Source organism: Gossypium hirsutum, chromosome A13 (assembly GCF_007990345.1).
Source record: "Gossypium hirsutum isolate 1008001.06 chromosome A13, Gossypium_hirsutum_v2.1, whole genome shotgun sequence".
NCBI lineage: Eukaryota > Viridiplantae > Streptophyta > Magnoliopsida > Malvales > Malvaceae > Gossypium > Gossypium hirsutum.
The window spans coordinates 80,933,326-80,941,171 of NC_053436.1; the positions used below are offsets into that span (position 1 = coordinate 80,933,326).

A 7,846-nucleotide genomic window follows, 5' to 3' on the forward strand; every position below is an offset into this window, starting at 1 on the left:
ATTTTAAAACTAAGGCTCAAAATTGAAAGATATAAGTATTTTAATTTTAGGGACCAAATTAAATAATTTGTAAAATATGTGAGATTTAGTATTTAATTCTGATTTGATTCGAATTTGATACTATATTACTATTGAACTATTATTCGTAGCTAAAGACGATGCAAGACATTCGAGTGATAAAAGAAAGGCGAGAGCTGACGATACAAGACTCTCGAGTGAGAAAGGAAAAGTGACACGAGCTTTTGGTTTGTATCTCTATGACCCGAGACCAATCTAGTTATTATATATTCATGACACTTTGCATTACATAATATAGGAAATTATGTTCTGGTAGAAATTGAATATTGAGACAGAGACTAAATTGAATAGAATAAAAAATTGTATGACTTAACTAATATAGGAAATTTGTATGAAATTGAGTTGAATTATATTATATTATATGATGAAGTAATGAATTGAAGTTGAATTGAGAATGATGGGATGTGAATTCAACTATGTGATGAAATTGAAAATTGGTTATTCTATTAATTGTACAAGTCTATACTGCAGTTTACTCGATAATGCACTTACATGCCAATATAATTGCTTCGGTATATCTGATGATGCACTTACGTGTTGGTATATTTTCTTTGGTACATCCGATGATTCACTTACGTGCCAGCATGATTGCTTCGGTTTATCCGATGATGCAATATGTGTGTCAGTATACATTCTTCAATTTATCCAATGATGCACTGCGGTGCCAGTTTGGGATGCATATTGACTAATTTGAGTATCCATCTTGAAAATTCAAGTCAGGTTAAAAGCATTATATAAATGTGATTTGACTATAGGGTAGATTGAATATGAAAGGTTAATTTTTTTGGTATAATTGCATACCTATAAAATGTGATATATCATAGCATATAAAAGATCATGTGATATGAGCCGAAAACAAGCCCTAAGGATCGATTGAGTAAATGAGCTAATAAGCTTGAAAATTATTAAAATGAGATGAAATGAAATTAAGTATTTATGCATACGTTTGATGAACATATATGATTAAGTATATGTATACAAATGTGGTACGAAATGATTATGTAGTATGCAGAATATAATATGAAACGGATTGGCTTGTATGTATAAAGTAAAAAAAATAGATAAAATTATAATACATTGATTGAATTAATGCCCTTGTTATGTGATTGAAAGGTGAGTAGCAAAAATATAGTTTTGACGATAATATTGAAATGTTAAGCAAATTGGCTTATCTAAGGGGATATGCATACTTGCATATATATAAGTGAACTTATATAAGTTAAAATTTTGAGTTCACATGCTTATTGTCATGCTTTTATATTAAATTATAATTTTTTGAATCATAAAGATACCACTAAGCCCTATTGCTCAACGTACGGTTTATTTTCTCTATGCGTAGGTTTAGGTATTTCTCAAAGCCTCGAAACATGAATTCAACATCCAGACAATCATTTCCGACTCAACAAAGTTAGTAAAGTGCACTTTCAATTGTAAATGGCATGTACCTAAAGTTTAAGTCAGTTTTGTATCGAAAATGGTCAACTTGGAACTTAGTTTCTTAATGTCATTTTAAAATTTCATTTTGGTATGTTTTGCCTCTTACGTTGTTGTAATAGTGTTTTTTAGTTGTAAATGAGATTATACATGTTAATATAGGTCTCTTAAACTTGTTTCAAGATTGCCCTTCTTGAAAATAGTGAATCACGTCGCGACGTGGAATCTTTGACGTCGCGATAAGACACAGAGAAAAACATTAAGTGGCAACGTCATTACTCGAGGTCATGATGAGCATCAAACAGAGAGTCACGTCGTGATGAGGAAACCCTAATGTCGCAATGTCAACCAAAGATTTTCAAATTGTTACAATTTGGTCCTAATTCGACCTCGGGTTAGCAATAGAGATTTCGTAAGCTCGTATAAGACTCTAAAATAAACATGAAACATTTTATATACTTTTTTAACTTATATTGGGAATTTTCATGTTTTAAATTGAACTGTGAATTGATCGTAGTTGCTCCGGCAATGAATGTAGCACCTTGTAACTCAGACCTAGCAACCGGGTCGGGTATAGGGTGTTATAACATATTATTTAAGTCATAGTTATATATGTCATCTCAGTCCCTCTGCTATCTCGATATAACATTGATGGTGTGTATTTGAATCGATCGGATAAATGAATGAAAATGACGAATTAGAAAATTAGATCGCGTGTATCACTATCAGTATTGAATGCATTTTCTCACTATGAATGAAAGATGACTTAGAGATTAAATTAATTTTTTTCGAATTATTATTAAATTGATCGATATTAAATAATTGAATTTCAAAGTAGAAATTAAATTAATGAGTCATTACAATTTTATTGAACAAGTTAATTAAATTTATTTACTTATATTTTCTAGTACGTTAAAGTCGTCATGACCTTAATGAAATTCAAATTGGATTGAGTAAACAATTTAATTTATTTATTTAATTGAATAAATAATATAGGAAAATTGTTTATTAGGCTGGATAAATTATATGAGTTGGTTTAAAAACCAAATAAAACGTATAATTGTACCAAATACATGAAAGGCCCAATGAAGTCCATTTACATGTGATGGGCGACAACACTATATATCCTAGAAAGGGGCTGTCACCCACCCTAGAGTACTCCTAATAGGAGTATGCTTTTCTTATTAAAATATTATTATTTGGTTACACTTTGTCCAACTAAGGCTCTTGTAATTTTCTCTATAAATAGAGGTCGTAGGCTAGGTTATCATATACTAATATTAAGGCTCCGTTTGTTTGCCAGTAAAATATTTTTTGGAAAATAATTTCTGGAAAATGATTTACTTTTCTGGTGTTTGGATGAATCTGTGTAAAATATTTTCTGTTGTTTGGTAGATTTCCTGAAAATATTTCATAAAAGCTGTTTTAAATTAAATAAATATATATTTAAGAATTTATTATCTTTTCATTGTTTAATTGAGTTTATTATATATATTAATAAATTTATATTTTAAATTACTTTTACATATATTGCAATGATTTATTAAATGTATATAATAATACTGCTTTGTTTGTTTCACTTGAAGACACAAATATGATATAACACACTCATTTGGTATGAATATGTTTGAATCATATAGGAATTTTATATACACTATCAATCAATTAATTACAACTTGTTTAACATCTATCCATAAAATGTTTGGAAATTTCTTTTCTTGATTACATATAATAAGCTTAAACTTCTTTAAAATGGATGTGAACTCAAAAGGTCAAAATTGAAGATTATGGGGGGCCCAAAGCACACCAACTACAAAAACCAACCAAATAGCTTTAACCATTGATTTTATAACACACTTGACAAGGTTTTGTTACCCAGGGACGTAAGGTTCAAAGATTGTTATCCAAGGATTTGGATCATACTTCATTACATCAGTCGCTCGTTCAAACTCCTCTTAGAACTTTAATGACTGAACTTGTCCACCACTCGACCAAGGTCATGAGATACCACAAATGGATCCTCTATGCAGATTAAATGACAATCATTGCCAATTCTTCTTGTCCAGTCTTTTTCTCCCTTACTACACAAATGGAGTCATCAAATTAAAAACATTTTTGTTTTGCAAAATTCATTTATTTTATCCCCACCTACAACTATTTAGTCCTCGGTTTATGCAAAACCAAATATAGCATCTATTGATCATTTGCAAATTGCAAGCCATTCTAAAAGAGTGCACTCATGTTTCTCCCTGCTCAGAACTTACTACAGTAAATTGGATATGTTAATAAAATAATTCATTCACCACAAGATGCAACTAATACCCAAAGAAGGTATTTAAAACGAAACCAGATACATGCATCTTAACTTGTACTTATAAGTTCAGAAACCATGAAAATATTTTATATTTTCACCTCAAACTTTATTGGCATTCCTGAAAGATAATAGTTTCCATCTCACCTGATCAAGCTTCCTGTGTGTACAAATATTACTGAATTTGCATAATCATGAATATATGCCCAATAGTTAAAGAATGCCCACACTAGTTGAGCAATAGTTTCCTAGTTAGAAGATCCAAAATTACAAAGGTTTTCGACTTTATCAAAGTAAGCACACTCAACATCATCCACAGTGACAGAGAAGGTTGTCTCCATTCCCTGAAAGAGAAGTAGCAAATGAAAAATCTGAATGGCTAACCCAAAAACATCTAGTCGTGGTAATTTTGCAAAAAAAAAATAAATCTTCTCAAGAAATGTTTCATGCAAAGGAATAAAGACCATGATATGTGTGACATGAAACTAACTTCATATAAATACGGACCATACAATTGTTCATAGGGAACAGAACCAACAATCACACACAAACCAGGCAGGAAAAAAATGACTGCAGCTCTTGACCAGTGAAAGATCAAAACCCATAATAAAATGACATTTTCTTTCAGTGACAGATTTTTCCATTCATTATATAACTCTCTTTCTTAAATGTGTCACCCTTTCATTATATCACCCAATTCTTTCTACCATACCAAAGCAATACAAGGTACTGGTAAGCACACAGTTTATTGATCCTTTATCCTTAAAATATACAGCCAAATTTCAGAGCCTATTAGACAAGGCATGTAAAAAAATAGTAATAAACAATAACTGAATAAAACCAAAAATGGCATATAAGAAAATAGGTTATCATGTAACCTTTACTATTTAGGAGAAGAAAATTTCTACCAACAATGTTGTAGCAAAGGTAGGGCAAAATTCAAATACTAAGTAAAAACAAAAATTGATATAGGAAGCAAAAAGCATACACACCTGCAAGCATGGAAGGATAGCAGGTCTACGTTGCTGTAAGAAATGAAAGCACATCAAAACATAACTACAAAGAAAATACTAGTCATAAATAATAATTGATAAAAATAAATAAATAAATAACAAGAACAGGTGACTTTATAGCTACAAGTTAAATTAAACAATTCTCTCTCTAGATATATGAATCCTACCTATATTGGCATCATCACAGCTTATCCTTTTATCTATGTTTTTATTCATTTCAAAGCAAACCAAATAGACTAACCACAAACACCATTGAAATATAATGCTCAAGAATGATGTTGCTAGCTATGGGAATAGCATTATAGTTGCAAACATCATCACAGACAAAAGATACTTGTAATTTACTTCAACTTGTATAACTGAAAGGCATAAAATTAATCCCAAACTCAAAAAAAAAATTAAAAATAAAGAAACAAAGAAAGCATAAAATTTCAGGCATAAAATCAGTTAAAATGTGGACAAGTAAAGAACAAGAAGAAAAAAAATAGCTTTAAATGAACTTAAAGAACATGACATACATTAACCCAAGACCCTGCGAAGAGGAATGAGATTTGCCTGAGCAAGAGAGAAAGAGAGGAAACAAAACAGCAGTGTGTAATTTGCCTGAGAAGAGAAGATATGGGACGGACTAAGGAAAAAGGGAAGAGATATAATAAGAAGATGAAGAACGGAAGGAAGAGGACTTTTACTCGGATGAAGAAGGAGATGGAAAATGTCTTACAGAACTAAAATTAGTAAGACATTTTCCCTAAAACTCATTCATTTTACCCGTGTCTTGGAAAACATTTTCCAAATGTAAAATGTTTTCAAGCTTCCAAACACCGTAAAATCGAGAAAACATTTTTCGAAAAATGTTTTCTTGGCAAATAAACGAACCATAAGTGTAGTCACTTTACCAAAAAATAGTGTGATTTATTCTACCTAAATAAATTCTATTTTTTGTAAGAACTTGTTTTTGGTTTCTAGCCCTCAGAGATATATTGATATTCCCACTTAATATCAATTAAAGTTCTCATTGTGTTCATCGGTTCGTGAATAGCCCACACTATAGCTAGCCAAGATCGAGAATAGTACATAATGTCGAGTGGCTAAAAGTAGGGATTCGAATTAGAGCATCTATTCAATAAAGCAAGTACAAATTTGATAAAGAGGTTTATTACTATAAATATCACAATGCTCGATCTTTAGAATAATTTTATTTCTCACCGTGCAACAAAATTGTTTTCTAAATTGAATTTTTCCAATATAAAGAACCTCATAAGCTGAGGAAATGACAAAGCGAAGATTCCAAAACTAAAAGAGAACAATGAAAGCTAAAGCAAATACACAAGAAAAGAAAGAACACAAAGTATTATGTGAGCAAATAAAAAAAAATTCAAAGAATTTTCAAACTCTAATGAAAAAGCAAAACGAAAATTCTTAAGTTTATAGACCCCTAGGATGAAACGACACTTTTGACACAAGCTTTCCCCCTCCAATCACAACAAGACATCTGTAACACCCCCTAACCCTTATCCGTCGCCAGAACAGGGTTACAGAGCATTATCATACATTACAGATCATATACTAATAATTCATAATTATTTACACATAAACATCATAATTCAATTATATAGTCCCTTTATGAACCTTCAAGGCCCAAAACACATATTAGAAACGAATCGGGACTTAATCAGAAACTCAGAGAATTTTTCACGAAATTTTAAAATTTTTCCTAAGTATAGGGCACACACGCCCGTGTGGTAAAGGGACACACCCGTGTGACCATATGACATGCCCATCTTTCAAGCCGTGTCTTAACCCGTGTAACTCTCTTACCTCACATGGCAAAGCCACACGCCCATGTGCTAGGTCTTGTACTGCACACAGCTGAGACACACGCCTATGTCTTTGCCCGTCTAGTAATACCTGAGCATTCTGTTTTAAATTTTTAAGATGCAGGGGACACATAGCCTAACCACTTGCCCATGTGTAAGCCGTGTGTCTCACAGGATCTGGTCACACGCCCGTGTGCCAGGTCGTGTGGACTCAAAATAAGCCTTTTTCATCAAGTTTACCAACCTCAAATCTTGAACAACAAGCAACTCAAAATTCAATTGTTTAACCAATTCAAAACACATTCCAATGCTATTAATACATGCCAATTTCATCAATCTAAAGACTTAATCAATGTTCCAACATAGATACTTTAAAAATACTTACTAACTCAATTCATTTAACTTCATTTAACTAATTCAAACTTTATATCAAATATCTACCTAAAATTTGCATTTGTTAAATTCATTCATACTGCAACCAAAATATACCATTTATAAACTCTACATAACATATATAAGTTTATACATATATAACCAACCAATATCATCTTAATATATTATTTAGGAACATTTCTCAAAATGACATATGTATAATATCCTAGGTACATGTCATTACCAAAAGAAATATACTTCACCATGTTTTTGAGTTCGGGATCAACTTTGGATGTTGATTCAACGATCTGACTTTGACCTAACCTACGCACGGAAACAAACCGTACGTTGAGTATAAACTCAGTGGTATTTCTATAATCTGAATACTTATTAAACAAGAATTTTTAATATTTATATATCTAAACTCACATAACAAAAATCATTCAACAAATAATTATTTTCATAACACATCATTAATAACACTTTCAATTCTCATCTCCTACTATTTCAATCTCATAATTGATATTCAAATGACTTTTCTCAATAGGATACACATATCATTTCAGCATATCAATAACTATTTCATGAACTCATTGGTTCATACATTTCAATTTCATAACTCAATTCAATATCCCAATCCAATTCATGTTCAAAATCATCCAATATCATTCATATTGTCAATTCATTAATTTACCCCTATTAATAGGATTCGAACTTTGGCAGATACACGAATCCAATCAAAACACATCAGTATGGCACCCAGTGCCTCATCAGATAATTCGAAGCAATAAGTTAACACCCATTGTCTCATCGACCATGCC

At 31.3% G+C, this 7,846-nt stretch overlaps 1 long non-coding RNA gene across 1 annotated transcript; it reads right to left on the reverse strand.

Moving 5' to 3' along the window:
* Positions 1-3,463: 3,463 nt before the first annotated feature.
* On the reverse strand, positions 3,464-4,886 carry LOC107894722 (uncharacterized). Its single transcript, XR_001683229.2, has 3 exons — positions 4,816-4,886; positions 3,971-4,167; positions 3,464-3,593 (listed from the first exon to the last, which is right to left on the reverse strand). It is a non-coding gene; the product is annotated as an uncharacterized lncRNA (long non-coding RNA).
* Between the last annotated feature and the right edge of the window lie 2,960 nt (positions 4,887-7,846).